The sequence below is a fragment of the Pipra filicauda genome, unplaced genomic scaffold (genome assembly GCF_003945595.2).
Source record: "Pipra filicauda isolate LSUMZ 115617 unplaced genomic scaffold, ASM394559v2 scaffold379_size694699_pilon, whole genome shotgun sequence".
In the NCBI taxonomy this organism is placed as follows: Eukaryota; Metazoa; Chordata; class Aves; order Passeriformes; family Pipridae; genus Pipra; species Pipra filicauda.
The window spans coordinates 530,513-553,477 of NW_024104508.1; the positions used below are offsets into that span (position 1 = coordinate 530,513).

General features: G+C 43.3%; 1 protein-coding gene across 4 annotated transcripts in view; it reads left to right on the plus strand.

The window, feature by feature from the left end:
• Positions 1-17,728: 17,728 nt before the first annotated feature.
• THRB (thyroid hormone receptor beta) overlaps positions 17,729-22,965 on the plus strand; it is a 146,460-nt gene continuing 141,223 nt past the window's right edge. For 2 of the 4 annotated variants that reach the window (XM_039384811.1, XM_039384814.1), the window contains exon 1: positions 17,987-18,076. The gene's annotated coding sequence lies outside the window, so the exon portion shown is untranslated. Of the gene's footprint in view, positions 17,851-17,986; positions 18,077-18,528; positions 18,787-22,965 lie in introns of those variants that run through there. The other 2 variants (XM_039384810.1, XM_039384812.1) reach the window with 2 other exon arrangements.

Here is a 22,965-nt window from a genome sequence, read left to right on the forward strand (position 1 = left end):
GCAATGAACAAATGATGCCTTCACTTAAGGGAAGTAGATTCTTTACCCACTAGCAAAACCGTGGAGTTTACAATAAGTTTCTGCTGAAAGGCTTTCCTCCTTACTGTTCCTGCAGGGATTTCTAAGAAATATATCTATATATACTTTGCTTAAAAGGAGACAGTATGTGGATGTCTGTCATATGTCCACTCAGAACACATATGACAGCATATTACTACAGAAGAAATCTTGAATAAAGTTGCCATTTCAACTGCATGTTTAATATTGATTCTAAGCCAATGGGGCCCCCTGGCAGAATGACAGCAATGGAAATTTTCAATGCACTTTGGGTCAGAACAAAGTAATGAAATTGCTTTATATGCTCTTACTAGAAACATCAACAAACCACATTTCTTTACTATCTGAAATCCATACTTTAACACATGGCCAGCCATGCTTTCCTATAGATGCAAAAACCAGAAGATCACTTTGGGGCTTAGTTAGTCTCTTAATACCAATTGTTGTAGATTTCATCAAGGATCACACAATGAGAGAGTTAACTAGAAAGGTGAGAGGGAGTTACTGGGCTGGAGAGAGAAGGGATGGCCAAGACAGAGCTGCGTGAGGACAGGAGCTGTGAAGACAGCCCATGTTTCCTTCACTGGATGAGAACCACTACATAGTTGAGGGCTTTTCTCTTTCTGAAATTTTTCAACTCTCAAGCCTATGTTCTTTGAGTAACAATGCCAGGAGAGTCCATTGACTAATCTGCACAGAATTTGTCTGTTCCTTTATTTCTTCTTGTGGGATAAATCTTTTCATATGGTGAGCTACCTGAGGCAAAGCTCATGGCAAAAACTTTCGTCCAGACTAACTTTACTAGATATTTCCCTCAGAGGATCATTGCTGATTTAGAGATAAATAGTTTACACATAGCTCCAGTATATACTGTGTAGTGCTCACAGTAGTGAGCAAGCCAAGTGGTCAGTGCATGACCAAGCAAGCCAAAATGCCTCTTTCTCCATATAAACTCTGGCTGCTTTTTTTGTTTTTGGTAGTGTGTAGAGGGCATTTACCCTCTGTTCAGTTTCTGTCATGCATAATTTTTCTACTAATCTGGTGTTACTCTAACTTCTCAGAGTGTGTATCAGCACAGCCTAAAAACAATCATCAGAGGAAGACTGAATGACAAAAAAATACTAATACAAAACCACACACATTTCACAGAAGCATTTGACAGTCTCTATCCTGTTTTATTTTGTTGTGTCTTGATACAATGTGTTATATGAAGGAAAGTAACTAATATGAACACAGCTTTATATGAATGCACATCAACAAAAAATGACAGTGTAAACTATTAAATGTTTTGGGGTTGTTACTGATTTACTATCAGAAATGTTGAGGTAGCCAGCTTATTAGATAATAAATGGCTTAATAGCAACATGCTGAAATTTTATTCAGCTAGTGACTTAGGTCTTCAGCATCCACTCAGACATGTAAAACCATCCAAAAAGGTGAGCTGAAAGACTACTGAACACGACAGTAAACACAGGGCTAATGACAATATTATGAAAAATAATAGTTCGAACAAGAAAACCAAAATTCAAGTATTGCTTTAGAATGCAAAGGAGTGCAAGAGATGAGTCAGTCTCAATACCTTGGCAATAATATGCAAGCCAGTGGGGATATCCAGAATGAAATCATGTCACAAATTGGCAAGGCAGCAGTTGCATTTATCCGCTTAAATAAGATTCAATCCTTGAAAATCTACAACTTAAAGAACAAACTGAATATTCAACTCATGTTATTTTCAACTTGACAGATGGATGAGAAAGCTGAAAGTCTATCCAAAGTATAGGCAGTCATCTAAGAAGCCTGATAAAAGACTTTGGAAAACTTAAACTTAGAAAAAATAGTATTTTTTAAAATAAGAGAATTTCTAACAAGATTTCCAAAATTTAACAGTAGCTGTCAGATATCAACCAAAAAAAAAAAAAAAAAAGTTGTATCTGAGATATACGTTGGTAATAAAAATGAAGAATCTACTGGGTAAAAGTATATACAGAAGTATGTGCAAAAGGGGAGAGCTAAAAGTACACCTTCTGCTGAACACCGTAAAGGGCAATGCTTACAGGACTCCCTACCATGAAGATCATAAAACTTGTTGTGTGTGGAGCCCATGTGGCTGCTGCTAAGGTGCTCCTGGTGGCCCCCACCAAGGACAGCTCAGGCCAACCTTCCCTGCCCCCTCCCACTGCAGGAGCTCCTGGAGCATGAGGGAGCTCTGGGCTGCTGTTTCCAAACTGAGGGACAACCTCAGAAAATAAGTATCTTTTAAATGGAGTTTTATGAAAACCAAGTCATGAGAACTGAGAGCGTATGTGAATTCCTTCTGGTTTGTACAACACAGCTAACCAAGTGCTACCATGTGCTGTCTGGATGGAAGGGTAAAAATACTGTAGTGGCTCAAATAGACTCAAATAGTGGCTGTATGCATCAAACAGCTGCTTCATCTGTTTGCACTGTATGGCTGGGAGTTTTCCAGTAGATTCATTCCACTCAAGATTTTAAAGGCAAAGTCTGTGGGAGAAGATATGCCTTTTTTGTAAGCAAATACAGAAACACAATTCTGGCCATTTTTATTTCTATACTTTAAAAAAAAAAGTCATCATTCTAGAAAATAGTGTGACAGTCTAGTAGGAAGCATGAATAGCAAAGTTTCAGACCCTACTCCAGACATTGTTTTTCATTACACTGGGCCTTGTCTACTTCAACATGTTTCTCAGTTCTTCCCAGCTCCAGCCAGTTGTGTCTTCCTATCTAGTCCTTTAGCACAGAAAAAAATGAAACTGCATCAATAGTAAAGTCCTTTATAGGTTAGATCCATTTTTTTTGCTGTTGGATGGAACTATGGGGATTCCCAAGAAAACAAAATCCTTAAAATATATCTCAGGAAAGATCTTGAAAACACTCTTCTTTCCTGCTGGTCACCATCCTTTCCTGCGCTGCTGGTTACAACACCCCTATGAACATCCAGCTCGCTTCCCTTGCCCTGCTACATTAAGGTGAAGTTTGTCTTTACTTGCCTTCACCTTGCTCCCTTGTCATTGATTTTTTAATTTCACTGTCATCAGTCTCCTCACCTTCTGTCATTAATAACGTGTGCAACAGCATCTGTTTCCTGGTTTATTATAGTCCTAGTCTACAGACTTCCTTCTATATAGAGCAACTAGGCTTAGGGGACAAAGGTGGTTCAATCACACCTTGTGTATCTGCGCTAGCTGAAAAAATGTTAAGTTTGTATAAAAATTAATAAATATAATTCAGTTCATCGCCCCTAGATATTTTAGAGCACATAGCTTTTTTTTCCCTCTAGAGTAAGAGCAGTCCTTCTTCAGGTCTTTAGAATACATTAAAGCTTCTCTAGATCACTGATCATTACAGTGAGTTCCTAACTTGATATATCCACAAGCATAATACAGAGCAGCCCTCTGCAGTGTGCTGTCAGGAGTTGGGGCCAAAGTATTAGATGATCTGAATAGAGAAGCTTGTTTGCTCACCTGCACTATTTCCTGCTCAGGCCAATTTGTTTGTTGCATTTTGCTGTCATTTGTTGAGCTACGTGACTGAATTAATTTAAAGACGTAGCATGTTTCATATGGATTATGAGAAGTCATACTTTTTTTTGGAGTAATTTTAGTGAAGACTTGTAGGTATTGTGTTGTGCACAGAAGTTAGATTTTTAACCCATTTCAGCATACTATACTTAAATAATTATTCTGTTACTTGAAGATCTCAGTTGGCCTTGTAGGATTGTTATTCAGCAGCAACATCTATATGTAAACTGAGCAGAAACATGATGCAGAAAGCACTGAGACACAGTTAGTATGTGCTATCCCATTTTGAGAGCTGAATCACGTTATAGAGGAGCCATGTTCAAGAAGCTTAAACGCTAACTGGGTTGGAGCTTTAATCCTTTTACTGCCTTTGAACCACACTCCAGTCTCAGCTGTGATATTATGAGGCTGTCTAGTCAAATTAATTGCATCCCCTTGTAGGGGTCATGTAGGTGCCTATCTTATTTCTATATTTCTAATGCAGGCAGCATTAGAAATGCCAGCACTGGGATAACTAAACTGTGCTTCGTCATTGTACCTTTTTCTTTCCTTCTATACCTTATCACATGTAAAAATTGCTGGCAGAGAGGCTGAAAACAGAAAGAAGCAAGACATTTAAGCCAAATGGGTGTGTATTTTGGCAGCCCCGTAGATCAGCCTCCACACCCGGCCACTGATGAACGATGGTGTGAAGGAAAAAAATATACCCCCCTCAAAAAAACCAAACAAACCCACAAAAAACCAAACAAACCAACCAACAAACTTCTTTGCAATCTGGAAGAAACATGGTGCTCAGCGTCCACGAGACGTTTGCAAACCACCTCCGCCGAGCCCGGGCGCAGCGGCTGCTCTTACGCAACCCGCTGCTGTCCTGCTGGGCGGCTCTGCGGAGCGGGGCTCGGCGCCGAGCGACAATAGCCCTGAGCGCTTCGCCTTGGCACTTCGCTAGGAACCGCAGAACTGCCTGCACCTCTCCAGCTCGCTGGAATTAGCACAGTTCACTCGCCGGCAGTTTTAGCGGTGCAGAAAGCAAGCGTTCCAGCGGCGGGGCCTCTCTCCGCCGAGCGACGGGGAAACTGCGGGTGCCATCCCCGGCCCAGCTGGCAGAAGCGCCCAGGAGAGGCGTGAGGAGCTGCGAGAGCCTCCACTGTCCCCGCGGCTGTGCCCAGCGCTCCGCGCCATCAGCGCCCGCCGCCACCGCGCCGCTCGGCCCCGCCGCTCCCCGCGCCCGCCCCGCTCCGGCCGCCTCCCTCCGCAGGGCGAGCCGGCCGCCCGCCCGCCTGCCCGGCCCCCCCGGCCCCGCGTCCCGCCGCCCCCCCGCGGGGTCACCCAGGGACAGCTCCCGCCTCCCGCCGCAGGAAGCGCCGCAGCCGCCCCGGCGCCTCCCGCTCGGCGCTCTCCTGTGGCAGGTGAGACTCCCCGCGTCCCTCCCCGCTCCTCCGGCGGCCGCTCCGCACGGTGTCCCCGCCGGTCCCCGACCAAGGGGCCGAGGCCGGGGGGAGCGCCCCTGTGCCGGCGTGTGGGGCGGGAAGCCCGAGCGAGGGTTCCGCGGACGGGGGCCTGGGGCCGCTCTCCGGTGCTGGGCTGGGGCGGCTCGCACCGGCGGCGATGGAGAGCAGTCCGAGCAGGAGCGGCGCCGCCGGCCGCCCCCGCAGCCCGGGGCCCGGCCTGCCGCCGGGGCGGGGAGGCCCTGGTGTGCCGCCGCCCGGGGAACGAGGCTCCCTCCCCTTCCCAGCCGTGCCCGGGCTCCCCTCGTGGCCCCGGGCTCCCCGCGCTGGCCGTGCGAGGGCTGGGCTGGAGATGCAAGGGCAGCGTCAGCTACCGAGTGCCCCCAGCCCTACGTTTTGCCAGACGTATTTACTGGTTACACGGAAAGAATATAGGCTCCAGGAAGGGCTACGACGCGTTTGCTGCTTCTGCAGAGTTCCTCCCGCTCCTAGGAGCTACGCAGACCTCGCAGGAGGGTCCAGGTTGCTCCCCAGGGAATTCAGCCACTTTCCCTGCGCGGCGCGTGTGGGAGCGCTGAGCTCAGCTGGGATGGCAGCATGGGAGATGGCTGGGAAACGCTGGGGAGTTCGGGCCACAGATGGCAGTGGCCGTGCGTTATCATTCCAGACTGCACTCTGTGACCAACTGACAAATTGAGACAAGTTGTAAGAACCTCACTGCAAATATAGTAACACTGAGAATCGTACTTGTGACTATGAAGGATCACGAACCAATATTTTTAAAAAAGTGGACGCTATTTGCCTCCTAGTCGAGTGAAGTCAATACCTCATGGGAATAAACTTGGGAGTTTCATAGGGTGTACTGCAGGACACTTCTGCGGGAGAGATGTAAACAAACTAACACAGAATACACATTATGTGAAAAATGCAAGGCACAGGAATACGGAGTAGCTTAAGTCCTGCAGCAACAGGTGGCAGAGCTGAGGAGAAGAGAGTGCGTGTCCTGGCTCTCTGTCTTGCATCTGTCGTAGCACAGTTTTCCTCCATAAAGGGTAGAGCTTCCTCTCACCAAAACAGTGGCAAAATACCATCAGTTGCAAGGAAGGCAGGATGAGCTCTTGCTTACCAAAACTGTGATAAAGAACTAAAATTAATTTATTATTATTAGACTGAGAAAGCAAACTCTGGGAAAAAAAAAGAATGTCCCTGTAAGTTGTGCTCAGACTGTATGACCAGAAAAGCAGTGTTCTGGTGAGGAAATTGAGGCTCTCCTGAAGGCATATGTTGTGAGGTGACCACTGCCATCAGAGGAGGATGCTCTCCTAGGTCACGCAGTATGGAGCAGTTGTGCTCTGGAGCAATCAGGAGGCAGTGAAAAGCAAAAAGAGCCTCAATGAAAAGAAAGTACTTTAAGAACATAATCAATTCACAGACTCGTTAAAGATTATTTTTTTACCCAGAAATTAAACCTGAAAGAAAATACTGCAGGGGACTGCAGCACTAAACCAGAGGCAAAGGAAAACAGAAAGATACTGCGTATCATTAAAAAAAAAGTTAGTAGAGTCAATCTGCACAAGCAAGATTGCCAAAAGGAGTAAGACTTGGTTAAGAATTTAAAGCACAACAGCATGTTGGGCTGGAAAAGTTTAAAGTCTTGGTCTTTTTCATTGAATCAATAAACATAGACCAAAAATATACAGCTTCTAATATAAACTTATATGAGCAGTTGAGATAAAACTTGAACAGGATAAATGAGAAGGCATTGTTAGTAAAAAAGGCTAGGGATATGGTATCAGGATTTATTAGGGAAATGAAGAAAGACATATTGTCTCAGATGTAAAAAGGAAATCTCTTAAAAAATGAGGCCTAGCAGAAAGAAAGAAAGGGAACCTGCCAATACAGCAATGCTTTGTTTTCATCAAAAAAGCTGAAATGGAAAAGTTTTGTGCAAAAAGGCAGGGGAAAAAAGTGAAATCAAAAACAATGTTTTTCATAATGATGGAAACCTCTTATTAAATAGAAGTTGAAATGCTCCAGGTAACACAAACATTTTCAGAATGTAATATTGGAGTTAATTGACCAGCTCAAGAGAATCAAACAAAAAAGATGTAGGATGGTATTAACCAGAAAGAAGTCGAGATGGAGGAGATAAATTACATTAATTTTCATTACACAAATTGTCACAATCTGGAGATCAGCCTGAGAAAGACACAAAAAGTGAGGTAGCTAATAGAAAAGTTGGGGAAAAGGATCAAGAAAAGAGAGTGGGAAACAGAGCATAAGTAGGCAGCTGAACTGCTACAGGCATTTCTGGAGACTTTCCTCTGGGAGGGAGTGATGCAAAGCTGCTGTCCAAGGGAACTGTGAGCTTGTTTTGCTATGTGGATGGCAGTTAAAACTTGAACCCCAGACCCTGAGACCTTACTGTTTTATTTTCTTGGCAAATGAAGATACTCTGGATAAACCTGAGAAATTCTTGAATGTGCTAAGGTCTGGATTTCCAGGAAAAGGATAAGGACTAAGCAGGAAAAGAGCTGATATAGGATGATGTATCTGTCCCAACTAGGGGATGTCAGAAGGAAGGCCAAGAAAGTTAAGGAGCACTGCAAGCCAAAGGTGCTTATAGAAAATACAGATTTTATATACACCTGAAATCAAAACAAGAGATCATGAGACAATTTCCTGGAAAGCATTACCAACTAGAAGGAGCAACTGTGATAAGAGCTGAGGTTCAGCCACTCTTGTACAGCAGCACATACACGACTGTGAGGTATGATCTGTTACAGGATGTCCTGCAGACCAGGCAGCAGCCTAATAGTTATCCTGTACCAAGCTGGGCTTTCTAGGCCACGACAAAACAGCATTTCATGTAAAGAAAGGGGGCAATTACTGGTTTCTTCATCCACTCAGAGGAAATGTAGAACTTTTAATGGAGTGTTTGCCACCATAACAGAAAAAAAAAATTAATAAGAAGGAAGGAAAGCTTTTGTAGAAGGACAAATATAACAAAGTGGTGCAGTTATGAGAGTACAGACAGCTAAAGAAAAGGCATGACATAAGTAAAATGAGAGGAAAAACAGTAAACTTCCTGACCTTTCCAAGTCAACAAAGCAATTCAGCCCCATTTGCAATCAGTCATAAATAATGTCAGTCATTCTAACAAAAGATATCCTTACATTAGGATCCTGACATTACATTACATTACATTACATCCTGACATAAACTTTACACTTAGGTCTGACCTCAGCTTTCTAAATACAGACCAGTCTGTTTTTACTGCTTTTATGAAGTTCTTAATACTTCCGTTACAATTATTCTATTTACATTTCAAAAATTTGCTGTGGAGGTGAAAACAACAATATCATTACAAATCAGTTAATCTTCTGTATCTACTAGTTTAGCAAAATGTAAGGGAGAATAGATGGAACCTATGAAACCTGAGGGACCTATGAAACTCAGTCTGAAAGAGGGCTAGAGATATGCAGGATCTTCCAAACATTTCTTGGTTTTTATATCAATGGGCTAATAAACAAATAAGGGGAGGAAGAAAAGGATCCACACAAAGCTTTCAATGTATTAGCTAAAATGTTGCACTTGTCTGCCATATAGTGGCTAAAATTCAAATGAGATGTTGGGGCTGCATTATATAAATGGTACTATGAGTTCCATTATCTTTGGTGAACTAAGGTTTTAGCTGTAGTTAATGTATGTTAAGAGGTTTGGTCTAGCTGTTTTTGGAAAATGATAGAACGCTAAAGCCATGTGGTTGCTTCAGACAGATGTTTTCCTTTAGGTTTCTAGAGACAGGCGCAAGAGAACCCTTGACTTTCTTCTGTATGGCTAGGTCCTGGTGGTTACCCGTGATCAAGATCATGGTAAAGTAAACTTGAGGAAATTTACCTGTCCTCCTGGTGAAGGTAAGGAGTTTTTGTTAAGAGGGTTTGACTTCTGAAGGATATATAACTGTGTCAAGCACGAGTTGAGGGAATGTAATACTTTGTGTTGAGATGAACTGCCAAGGTCCAGTTTGTAAACTAGCCAGCTAAAGATCAAATGGCAGAGAAAACTGAGTAGCTAAAATAGATAGGAAGAGATTTGGAGGGTTCTGTGTCTCAAAAGAGCACTGGAGTGGAAAATGTTGCAAATAACTTTTGTGACTTTGGCAAAAATATGTCATATAATGCTGCCTTCCTAATTTTGTTAGGATAATGACAGGTTTAATAAAAAAAGCTAGTAAAAAAGTAAAAGTGAACTGTAAATAAGTAAGTGAATAAATAAAAACCTAACCAACTAAATAACTAAGTATGGTGAAGTGGGGACCATTGTGTTATGAAATGGCAGAACAGGTATACATTTGGAATTGGAAACTCAAATCTACTTACTATATGGCTGCACATTTTGTTCTCCTTTAGTCTGGGCAGGATATATGGATTCGGTTCATTTACAGTGACATTTTAAAAAACTTTTAATTACTGGTCTTCACAATAAGAATGCATGAATTATTTACTGTTTTAAGATATAATAGGAAATGTACTTAGGATCTCAGATCTGTTCAGTCCTCTGGGATATAGATGGATGATCTCATCAGATTCAGAGTCACTGCAGTAAGTCCAGAAATGTGCAGATGCTAAACATAATGCAGAATCTTAATTATTGTTTGTAGTTAATTAAAATGCTATTTTTGTTTGTTTTGCCTCCCTCTGGCATCTTCAAGTCCTAATTAATTCTTGACTGTGGGTGGTGGGATTAGGATTGGCAGCAAAATACACCTCAAACAGCCCACCAGCACCATAGGGCTGTACGTGCAGAAGTACTGCAGAAGCAAAGATCACATTCTTGAGAAGTTAGATAAAGGTCGCTATTGTTCTTGCCGCCAAGATTATTTTTATCTCATTGTCAACATAGTTGTTAATGTACAAACATGGAGGTGAGATAGAGAACATATGAAACTCATAAAAAAGGTGAAGACTTTGTATACATGTGCAATTACAGCACTGCAGATGAGATGTACAGAAAAATGCTGAAGGGGAGCAAGTGTTTGCTTGACAGATTAAGGAACTGGCTGGCACTGTTCCTTGTGGTGAACTGCTTGGTGACATTTATGGCACTGATAAATAAAATCTCTGAACAAATATCATTAATTGATGTAGTTCAAGGAGTGACTATTTGGCATGTTTCTATGGAGGTGGTATTTCAGGTGCATAACCAGATCAGGATTGAGGATTTTTGTTTGGGTTTTTTTCCTATAAAGTTGCAGTTTTTTCAGAGTACAATGAGATTTTTTGGCTTAGAAGTGCTGCTGTAATTGGTTTCTGGGGCTTTCTTGATTTGACCTAATTGGACATTTTGAAATGTTGCCAAAGTACGGGGTAGGATTTTGCCAGTTTTCCGTCAATGATTAATAAAGCTCATTTGGAGGATCAATTAAAGTTCCAAAAAGAAGATTTTGAACTGTAATTGTTATAAAACCAATGAATGCTATATTATTAATGGACATTTTCAATGCTGAATGACGAAATATGGTGTTATAATGAACAATAAATACACTTTTTTTTTTCTAGAGAATTTCCTCCCTTCAGGTTATTATTGTGTTGTTTCAGGAATTCTATAGTCAGGGTGTAAAATTACTTTAATTCTGGTTTGTAATGATATTTATGGCATAATTCAAATTGTTGTTTTTAAAAAATCATTGGACCATTAAAAAGTGTTTTAAACAGGTAAGATTTCCTCAAACATTTATTTCCTCTTCACAGTGCTAAAAGTCTAAGTCAGGTCAGCTTTCTAAAAGTCTTTAGAAGGAATGAGAAACTACTCTTTCTGTGTCTGAAGACCTAGGGAATTTAAAGAAATTAAAGGATATGTTTGGAAGAAGGAAAAGCCTGCAGTGTATGCCATCATCAGTTTCTAATCATCCCCAGCTCCTCCCCAAGTTCTCGTTTTCATAAAGATAATTTAAAAACAACACGCAAGTGGTTCAGCCTGTCTCTGTGTATTATAATTTGTTTAATGCCCTGGTACACAAGTATAGATTTGGTGGATTGTTTTTCCTGTAGTCAGAGGACTGACTAGGGTGGATAAATTAATAAGCAGGAGGTTCCTGCATGTTGGAATTAGCCACTTATCTGTTTCATCCATTGCTTGTTTGTTCATGTTTTGCTCATTCGGATGTATCCTAAAGAAATGAGATACCCAGCTATTAAGGTAGTGCCAGTTTCTAATTTGTTCCAGGAGTTCATAGCCATGGGTCTGAGCACATCAGGAATGATCTGTAGGTGTTTCCATACTACCATTCATTGCATTTGGGTCATAATTAGGTTTTTAATTGTAATGTTATTGGGTTTTAGCTGACCAGGTAACTAAAAAAAAGTATAGCAATGCTATGCTATGGTATGCATAGCTATGCTATGACTTTCTATACTTTTGAGAAGTCAAGCAAGAGCTTTTACTGAAACACATCCCTCTGCAAAGATTTATGCACATGGGGTAACACTGCCACTCTGCTACAGCACTTGAAGGTCACTTGAAAACCTAGAGTTTTGACTAAAGTAGGACTCTTCCTTGGCAGGTCCTACAGAGAGATTTTTCAAGCTAGCCTCCAAAGCACCTTCTGCGATTCCTGACAGGTCAGGTTTTCTAGGGGAAGGAACTGCTTCTTTTGCAGACACTATTAGCATAAATATCACAACATGAAGCCCATAATCACACTCGGAGGACGCTTTCCTCTTGTATGTCAGGCAAATCACATTTAATTTGGCATTTACTGAAATATGACTGTTGGAACTGTACCAGCACTACATATTACACTGAGCAGGTATCTATGCTACATTACATGCTACACTTGGGGCAAAATATGGCAACAGCCATTCTAAACTAATAGAATTATAGTGCTTTTCCGTTATAGCATTTTTGCTAGCACCATGGTAATACTTCTTTTCCATGCCTCTCAAGAGAACTTAGGAACCAAAATACTTCAGTGAAAACTGTGCATGTCTCTGAATTCTTCCGGAAATACAGCTATGATTGAATTCAAGATGAAGATGGTAAAGTAATCTCATTTTTTGTATGTTTTAGGCCTGCTAAAATAAAGCTTAGCAAAATGCTGCTAAGGCAAGAGATGGAGAATGAATGGGAAGATTATAGTGCATTATTTTACATGTTTTTACTTACTGAGTAGATGACCTCATCTTCTCCAGAGAAGAGATACCAGGCTTCTACCTTCTGTTCTGAGCTTAGTAGAAAGGTGAAATCTCAATTCCTAGACACTGTTATTTTTTACGTAGAGGTGGAGGTTGTTTCCCAGCATCTCTATGTTTCTTGCTGTTTTCTATAGTAATGATCACTTATGAAGAATAAGTAGATTTAGAGTAGGACAAGCTGCACATTCCCTCAATTAATATACCCACCCACCTGGTACTTGAGCTCCATATGGTCTTGGATTAGGAATGAGAGAACTTGCAAAGCTATTGCTTCTGTCAGGCCTCCAAAATCAAGCCCCTCCCTGGTGGGTTTTTGCTTTCCCTCAGAGTAACCCAGTAATAATTATTCCAACTGCAGGAGCCTGTCCAAGCCCTAATCTTTTAACTGAAACCACCATGGTTTGGGAAAAGGGAGCTGGTTTCAGTAGGACTTCCAGCCCTCTTCCCACTCTACCTTCTCTCAGGGCTGCATTCACTCTTCCTTTGATTCTTCTTAAAAGAGATATCCCTTATACACTACTGAAAGGGAACTGTGTGCAAAGCCTTTGGTGCTATCACACTCACTTCAAGCTAGAGGCTTTTCTGCAGGTCAGTTAAGTGCTATTTCTTCTTGCTTAATGGGCTGTCCTTACTAGTGTGCCCGTCTCACCCCTTGTGCATCCTATTCAGAATTAAGGAAAAGCTACAGATCTGAGCTAATGAAGCCTGTCAGCTGCCATCTACTTTTTGCATTAATATTAATTTATTAACGTGTAGTTGCTTCTGCTGTGTATTTTTGGGAAATCCAAACTAGGTCCACTATCTTGAAATTTGGAGCCATGACTTGGATCATTAAAAAATTAATCACCGATGGTGGCAGAATATGACAGGAATGGGCTTGATGATCTATTTGGAGTATGAGAAGAATGAACTACTGGTTTTGTTTACTCCAATAGCCCATCTAGCCTAGTTGCCTTTGACTAATGAGTAGAGGATGCTTGCAGAAAGACTGGAAAAAATAGGACAAGTGTAGGATTTCCTAACTTCTGGCAGTCAGAGGCTGTGGGAATTTCCTAAACCAGAATTTTCATTGGATTGCATCATCATGTTTACTAGCCATCAATGGACTTGTCGACCATAAATTGTCTGTTTCGTTTTGAACTTTCTTGACCCTCCCCATCATCCTTTGATAACAGACCAAATACCCTTTTTTAGTAAAACAGCTTTTGCAATAAAAAGGAGAATATACACAAATATGTGTTTAGTCTGGAAGCCTGCTTCAGTGTAGCAGAGCTGAAACTGTTTTCCCCAATACTTTGTTGCTGCAATTTAGAAACACAGATCTTAAAAATAGTTTTTTATAATAATTTAATCTTGCTGCTTTTCTTTAAGTTCATAATTTTTTGCCCTTGTTCATTTGGTTTTGTGGACAGAGCACTAATGTCCTGTGCCATGTGAATCCCTGCATAACTTGAGAAAAAAATCCCTGCTGTGTTTTTTCATGGAAGATCAAAAATGGATATGAACGGTGCATTGGAGGTTAGATTGTGCCTCTAGGTTTGTTTCTCTCTCTTTTGATTTTCTTCTTATTATTTATTTTTCTTTCTTATTTGTCTCAATTTTCATTCATTTCTCTTCTGTTCTCACACATCTCCTGTGGTTCCCCTCGAATTCCGATGGCAGGATGGAATTGGATCTCTGTACAAAAACAAAGTATTATTAAATTAGGTTATTTTTTTGTTCCCCAGAAATCTTGAAACAGACATATATTACATTGTATTGGAAAATGGAAATTGAAGAGGAAAAGAAGTAGTATATAGTACTAGTGGTTTATTTTCCTTTTTTTTTTCAGGAAATGGATGTTTGCCCCAGACAAAGAGTAAAGGATGTTGGTCAAATACCTTCATTTAACACCAATAGGCTTTGAAGTGTTTCATGGCATTTAGAGAAGATAGGCCTCAGCTAGGATTAATAATAAATGGACATTAATCTAAAGTCATTGTAGTCATGTACTTTCCAGTATTTTTGTTGCGTGTATAAGCACTGGTCATCCGTGGTTTAAAGAGGGACCCACACAGGATGCTTTCCTGCTGTGCTGACTCATTTCTGATAGTCTAAAAAATGAAAAGGGGCATGTGTGCTTCCTGATCTCCACATTGCTTGTAACACTTTTAAAACAAAATGTTTTGGATTCTCTTTGTCTGTCAAAAGGTGAGGTTCTCATTTAATCAGCAGATTCCAGAGTAACTTTTAAAGTGCTATTTTATCACAACTGTTTTCATCTTTATTCACTGTTTTCCCATGCACTGAGGAAATAAGAGGGCTGGGAAATTACACAAAATAAGAAAACCCGTGTGTCTTGTAAGACCCTCCTTCAGAAAGTGATTAGGGGCTCCTCTGTCCACCAGTTAATGTGTGCTAAATGGTCAAGTGATTCATCTTAGCTCATGTTTGATTGCCTGTGCTTTCTGCCTGCTTGTGTATAAACAAATTAGAAACACCCCTCCTCAAAAAGGAACCATGAGGTGTGTAGTACTTCTAAAAAAAACACAAAGTCATTTGTATCTGATTTGCCAAACAAAGATGCATAGGAAAAAACCAAAACCAATCAGTAACAAGGAAATCTGGCAGTTGATGGCAGATGCACAATGTCTATCATTACCATTAGAAAGCCCAGATAAACTAAAGTTCTCCCCTGCCTGCCCAGCCCTGAGGTATGAAAGCCAGGCAAAAATTACTTAGGAGGAAAAGTAAACTGAGAGCAATAAAGGATAAAAAGCTGAAATCCACCAAGGTATCAAATTAAGTCATTGTGTTAAAAAGCAAAAGAAAGAATGCTGTTTCATTGACAAAAGCTTTATGCCACAGAAGTTGTACAGATTCTCTTCCAGCTCATCTCAGAGCTTGATTACATCCTATGTGCTCCAGGTCCAGCTATCAGGCATTTGATGAGGGCAGTGCTGGTTGCTTTTTAGTTGAAGGAAGTTTCTGACTCCTGCATTTGTGAACAAAGTCATGGCCTGTGGGTAACTGATGCAGTGGGAAATTATGCCTGTAGATGACCTGAACTGTTCTCAGGGACAAGGAAAATGTTGTCATTACTTTACTGGCTGTACAAACTATGTGCTCCCTCCCTTTGCTCCTCCCTCCCTCTTTAGTGCCTGCTCCAGGTCAGGCAGCACAGGTAGCATAGGGTTTCAGAGGCTCTTTGACATGTCCTGCAGTACTGAACTCTTGTCTCATGGTCACTAAGAAAAACATTTATGTGAATGAATGCTAGACACAGCACATCTCTGATAGCATCGAGGCAAGCAGGGATTCCCTCAAACTCAAAGAGAACTTTCTGCCAGATGGGAATGGTATTTCAGGCACTGGGGGGGAGGGGGAGGGGGGGCACCGCTAGTGAAAGTCACAGAGGGCTTAGGGTCCTAGATTGCCCCAGTCTGGGCAGTTACAGTCCATATTCAAGTATTGTTCTTTGGCTAAGCAGATGGAAGGGAGACTGCAGTTGTGTGAGGACCCAGGAGCATCTGTCCTCATGTCAGAATGCAAAGTAGGTGGCTAGAGGAACACTTCAAGATACTTTCACATATCTATTCCAAATGATGCAGGGAGTTGGCATCAGAATATACGAGGAAGCCATACCTCTTCAGTATCCACAAATATTTGCCATTGCCATCAGTGAATGGCATTCCATGTCAGTGTCATTCGATGGGGATGATGACACATTTTAAGGCTCCCATTCTCACCATCACATGGCTTTGTGTCCCTGCATTTTAGTCATTTCAGAGCAGTGCATCACCACCCCACTGGCTCATGCTGTGCTCTGTGTTTAGCAGCACATATTTATGACATGGGGAGTGAAGAATGAAGTTTAACTCACGTCCTTAACTAACCCGTAAGTGAGGGATTAACTGCCTACTGCATTCTTTTACTAAGTATTAATCACTGAACATTATTTTCATTTTTTTGAAAAGTCTTTTGCTTCCTTAGTATGTCAGCACACAACTGGGTTTGAAATCGTGGCGTTTGAGGGGCTGCTGATACATTAGTCACGCCATTGCTGTCATTGGCCTGACAAGGGACCTGTTGTGTTACTTTTTGAGTGAAGGAAAAAGTACACGTCGATGGGCTGCAGTTATCAAGGTTTGCTCTTGCTTCACAAACCTGTCTTCCTGGCTGTGGTAGAGTTAAAAAAATAATTACAAGTTTTTCAAAGGATCACCCACATACACATGGTATGAGAGCACTTTTCTTTGTTGGTTTCATTTTATTTGTACATGACTCACTCTTGGCAAAATGAGTGAGCCTCATGAGCCTGTAAAAATTCTGTTTGGATTAAATGATTTGCATTAAATGATTTATAACTGCAAGAAGGGTTTAATATTCCTGTAATTCCTTAAGGAAAAACAAACCGATCTTATTCTTTCAAGTAGCTATTGCTTTCACGCCTGTTATTTCAGACGCCATCTTACTCGCTCAAGCTGATAGCTGGTAATGAGACTCTGGGTACTTCTCCTTCCTTGCTTTCCCGGCCTCATGAATTAGAGATGGGTGGTGGGGATGTACTGTCATCCTTTTCTGAGCACATTCTTCTGAGCGTGACCGAAGGCCAGGGAACCTACAGCCTCCCAAACCTGTTTGCTTTGTGAAGAGCAAGGAGCTCTTCAACTTGTGCTGGGATGATGTGGGGTGATCATGTTTCTGAGACCCAAGTTGCCCTGATTTTGTAGGCCAGAGGACTGTCAGTCTTCATTTTCCTGTCGGAGCCGGTGTTCTGGTTACAACCCATCTCATTCCTGCTGACGTCTGCACGGGTCGGCTGTCAGCAGGGCTGGTGGGCTGCCCAGCTGCCCTCTCACTCTGACCCCTAGGTTCCCTAAACCCAGAGATGCGGGGCCAAGGGGAGAGCCCTCACTGGGGGAGAGGATGGGAGGATGCCAGCCGCCAGCACCCACCGGGGCTGCCCGCACCCCTGGGACGGAGGCCTCGCGGCGGGGTGCGCCTGTCAAAGCCCATGGGAAAAACATACGAGTCAAGAGCGGGACAATCCAGCCGGATGCAGAAGCCATCAAAAAGCCCTTTGACTGTGTTTGCGCAGAGTCGCGGCTGCCCTGGGTGTCCACTCCAGAGGTTGAGCCGTGGCACAGTGCCTTCAGCCTCGGACCACGGGGAATTCTCCTCTCCCGTGCCCGTGCTCCTCTGGCAGGGCGACCCACGGCCGCGGGATCTACTATCCGCGGCAGAAACGCGCCGCGGTGCCCGTGCAGTGGCTCCCCCGCGGCCCGTCCCCGCACCTCTCTGCCCGAGCCCCCGGGGCGAAGCGGTGACTCGGCGGCGCCCCGGGGCCCGCCCTGCCCGCCCGGCCGGGCGCCGCCCGCGGGGCCGCAGCGGAGCCGGGGGCATCCCGGCTCCAGCGGCGCTACAAGTGGCCGCCGGGGGCGGTTTCGGCTCCGGCTCCGCCGCGGTTTCCCTCCGCCCCGCTCCCGCCTCCCGGCGACCCTCTCCGCGGTGCGGAGGGGCCGCGGGGCGCGTTGCGTAACGCCGCGCTGGGCTCCGCTCCGCCGCGCGTCGCTCGGGGCGGCGGGAGGCGCGCAGGCAGCGAGGCGAGGCGGGTCGCCGCGGCCGGAGGTGAGCGGCGGCGGCGGCGGCGCGGGCGGGGCCGGGCCGGGCCGGGGGGGCGCAGCGCGGCGCGGCGTGTGCGCGGCCCCGCGGGAGGCGGCGGCGCAGGCGGGGGGAATCCAGGTCACGTCCGCAGCCAGACGGCGGCTGGCGGGAGGGACGCGGCGAGAGGCACCGCACCGCGCCCGGCCGGGTGGCGAGGGGCGCGGGGCAGGCGGGCCACTCCGCTCCGCCGGTAAGTCACCCGCGCACCCGCTCGGCGGGCAGCGCGCCTGGCCGCGGGCGTGGGCGGGCAGGGGGTGCCGGCTCCGCAGGCTGGGAGTCCCGGCGCGCCCCCGCGGAGCGCCGCGCTGCCCGCCGTCCGCCCGGCGCTGCGGGGCGGGCGCGGGGGAGCCGAGCCGCGCTCCCCGGCCGCTCACTATATTTAGCTGTCACCGGCGGGGAGAGCGGTAGCAGAGGCGCGCAAACGCTGTCGGGGAGGGAGATTCGCCGGGCCGTCGGGGCGCCGCCCGCCCGCAGCAGCATCCGGGGGCGGCGGGGGGCGAGCGGCGGCGCGGCCCGGCGGGGAGGGCAGGGACGGAGCCGCGGCACCGCCGGTATTCATCACCGCGGGGGGCGGCGGTGCCGGGCGGGGGGAGCGGCGGCGCGCGCGGCTGCCGGCGCTTCCTGATTTATTTATGTTTGCAGCATAGGTGGTATTTCCCCGTTAAAGAGTTTATGCATTGAAGTTCTGTTTGACTTTCTAAAGCGGCGACGACAACAACAGCAACAGAAATCCGCGAAGTTAAAAAAGTCAAATGTGTTAATTGTTAACTAAATATAGAAGAAGAAGGCTTGGAAGCTGTAGTGGGTGGATTGATCAGGCAGCGTATGAGTAAAAAGGAAAAGGGAAAATTGTCAGCCCTACGAAGCCAGTTGCCGGTAGGAAGGATCGCACCTGTTCTGGTGAGTGGCAGGAGCCCCATAGCCCCGTGGCCCCCAGAAACCTTGTTTGCCCTCCTGTGAATCTGAACGGAGGAAGGCGAAACACAGGTTAAAAATGCTGTAATAAATACCAGCTCTGACCAGGAAGGCAGACGGGATGTTTTTTCTACAGTATAAGCCGTGTTCCCTTTATTATTTTAACTTAACACAAAATTCATGCATTCCAACTGAGCCATCTGCTAGTTACAGTAACATATTTGGCATTTATTTACAAAACTTAGTCTGTCCTAAATATATGTTTGCTTAATTGATAGACTAGATTTTTTTTATAAAAAATGGTTTGTTTTCCTTTTACAGTTCAGTACTAGTCGTATGTTGAGACAATTTACTAGATTTTCTGATTCCTGTTTTCCCAGCTCCAACTTCTGAATAAACATTTGAGAAGAAAAGGCAAAACAACAGAGCAAAGGGTTTACTCTTTATAAGAAATTTGTTCTTTATAAGAAATAGTAAGAAGGTAATTTTCAGAAGACCTTACCATGATCAATTCAGTTGCATTGGCTAGCTGTATTGCCTTACAGTGAGAGGCTTGACTTCTCTCCCTTACTTTGAACTGTAAATAATATAGCTATATGAATGTATAGCCTTTTTTAAAGAGAAGAAGCTGGACTAAATCACTTGAAAGTATAGCTGTTCACTTTCTCATAGAACAGCTGTTTAGGGCACAATAAAAACAAAAGTTTTGTGAAACTGTATATGCCTACTTCCTTCCTCACAAGACTTTTTTTTCTTTTCTACTAACTGGCATGAAATCACCCTTCATATTAGTCCCAGGACCTTTAAATTAGTCTCAGCCTTCTTCCAGTTTATTTGAATTGGTGACCTTTGGATGAGCTGGTATGTTCCATTGTTACTTGCTAATGATGGAATAATCTAGTCCTGACGTACCAGTTGTGAAACCGAGGACACTGCTGCTGGATGGTCCTGAGGAAATTTAAACGTCTCATGGCTCCATGTTGGAAAAGGGAGGATTTAGCTGTGGTTTTTATATGCTTCTAATTGTGTGGAGTATAATAATTCAGATCTGAAAGGGCTCAAACCAAAGTCTGTTAGAGTCGGTGGAAAATCTCCCATTGATTTTTACTGGTTTTGGATAAAGGCTTCTATGAGCTGGAGTTGAGCACATCATGGCTACTCCAAATTGTTCAATGCTTTTCAAATTCTTTGCATATCCAAGTCATTATGTAAAGTCAGGTGTTTTTTTTTGTGCTGTCACCTGTGTGGGAATGTTCTTTTACTTAGTAGAAAGTGGTGGTAGTGTTTTTGTTCACTCTTTTATATGCTGTAGCATTAATTTTATTATCTGATCATTTCCTGCTATGTGAGGACAACATATGGGGGATTTTGGAAAAGTGAAAGTGAATCTGCTTTTGCTGAAGGCTGCTTACCCTGAAGACAGGTTTCTTCAGGTGTTTTTCAAAGAGTTTACAGTAGTGGGACATGTGAAGTTGAAAGACATGCTTTCTCTGAGGTGCATGTTGTACTTCCTTTGTTCAGTATGTGGTTGTTTGCTGCCTTTTTTTTTTGAAGATGAAGGGGAGAAAGCTGTTAGGGATAACAGATACTGGTGTTCTGTAAAAAGGTTTGCAGAATAACACATACCTGTGATAGGCATATATCCTCTCCTGGCTTCCATGTTGCTGATGATGAGCAGGATTTTTCCTCTTGGCTATAAATAAAAACCCAGCCAAGAGAAAGTAGGGAGGAGAAGGATTGCTAAACTTAAATCATGGAAGTTTGTCAGAGTTTAGTGTAGCCTGTCTTGAAATTTGATTCCATTTGGAAGGGAATCAAGAGATGAAACCTCAAAAAAACCCCACCTGATTTGAGGCAGGACATCCTCCAGCAAGAATCTCGTTTGCCACCGGAAGGGTGAGATCAGGAATTTTGGCTCCTTGGAAAAGGAAATTCTGATGCTCATTATCTCTCCTCCATCATATTCTAGTTTACTGATTTGGGGCTTGCTTATTACTAAAAGTTGAAGAAGGCAAAAGAGGTATGCATGTGAAAGAAGCTCAGATAAATAGCCTGAGATGAGGGAAGGCAGGAGAAGCACAATTACTATGAGCCCTTGTGTCTTGGATTTCCTTCTAGGACTTGGGAAGTGCTAATTTTTCCAGCCAAACTAATTTTGTCTTTAATAGGAGATGGCTGTCATGGCAGAAAGCAGAGCTGTACTGCAGGGTGCAGGGTAGCAATACAGAGCTGCATATTTCCTGCGTATTGTCCTTTTGCATGCAGGGTTTCCAAAGCACATGAGAATCTGGCCTCTGGAGGAAGGGTGGAGATACTGCTGGGGCACCATCCACCTGCCTGCAGGGAACAAGGCAGCACGTTCATGCCATGGGTTTTTACAGAGAGTATGGTCAGGATATAAATTTGTGAATTTTTTGTCAGCCAGGGTCAGAGGATTGATCAGGAAAGATTTTCTTAATATTTTCACAGTTTGTTGTCCCCTCCTTTCCAAATTTCACAAATAGCAATGTATGTAGTCCTAGATTCTCTCCTGCATGGCCCCATTCAAATAAGCAAATAAATAAATAAATAGATGCTGTTCGGTAGCTCTTTGGGTATATGACAGCAGAATTCTGCCAGGTCACAAAGGTGCTTTCCTTCTCCTATCTGTTTAACTTAAGTAAGGCCTCCAGGTGGGTGAGGAAGTCTGTACTTGAAATGCAGTATGTTAGTCCAAGGGTCTGCTTGGCTTAATTTATCTCATCAAAAAAATTACCAGAATAATTCACATGGCCATTAGTATGGCAGTACTGCTTCTGATGTTTTTTGAACTTGTCATTGTGCAGTGGAGAACTACTCTCCCTTCTCAGGGGTGAGCTAGGATTTTACATATTGTACAGGGATAACTAAACAAACAATGCATGTGTTATGAGAACCTTTATAATCAGAATCAAGGGCAGACTATACATTTCTGTGTAAAGATTAAAGAATTGTATTCCTTCAGTTCTGTGTTATTTCTTTGGTTGTATGTGGTCCAAGAGGACATTTTGAATAAAGAGATTGAATCTTGCACAAGTTGTTTCTCTCATTTAATTTACAACACGTGAATGAGATTGTTTCCGTTATTCATCCCAACTACTTTACTTTAAATGTGATTATGGTAGGGGGACAATGCAAGTAAAAGAATTGTTTGGAAAAGTTGGTTCTGTTGTTAGCTTTTTTGGTTTACGGTCACACTGCCAAAGTGTGTGTAATAGGCTGCAACTAGAGAGGAGGAAATTGAAAGCAAATAAAATGCCTTTTTGAAATATGAAAATTAAATTGTGTATTCCGTTCTGAATGCTTTGGTCATAAAAATTCTCATTTTACTCTGACCTATTGTAGCTTATTAGAAATTAAATATCCTGTGAAACCAGTGAACTAGTCAAAGAGTACAGGAATAAATTGCAGTTTTTAAAAAAAACCCTGTATATCCTCATGTGTCTTAAATATACAGAGCTGTAATAATTTTTACTGATGAACTAAAAGGGCAAATACTCTTATGTTATAATTAGATTATACGCATGAAAGCAGTGTGATCATTCTAGACTACAGAACTGTTCTGTGTCCTCTGGTGAACCTAACCCAATAAATTAGGGTTCTGTTTTTCCATTGGAAGAAATAAAAGGACTGATTGTCGAGCTGCCTAATAGTAAGGTAGAAAACAGAGCAAGAAGATCAATGTCTGATCAAGTGAATTTAAAGTCAAACAAAATGTAAGTCTTTCTTTTACTGGATGAAGTTGGTACACACAGAACCAAATTGCTTCTCAGTATGCATACACAATGCTTACTGTTTTATCTGGGGTAGAAGACCATTATTTCTGCTCACCTGCTACATTTTTTTGGCCTATTTCGATCCTGGTGTTTGACTGTCTTCTGGATTACTTCATGAGACTTGGTAGGAATGAACTGTATGCTGCAGGTACGGCAACAATGTTGCTTGACAGTAGATGTTCTTTGCAATAGCTGTGGTGTAGGAAAATAAAGGAGCTCTTTGAAGAAAATCAGAAATAACTGTCAGCTACATAAGTAGTTGGATCCTTGAACAATTCTTCACTAACCAATATCTTAGTGACATGCAAATGGGTGAACCATTTTTAAAACATTCACGAGAAAAATGTGTGGGTAAGAAGACCTGTTTTCA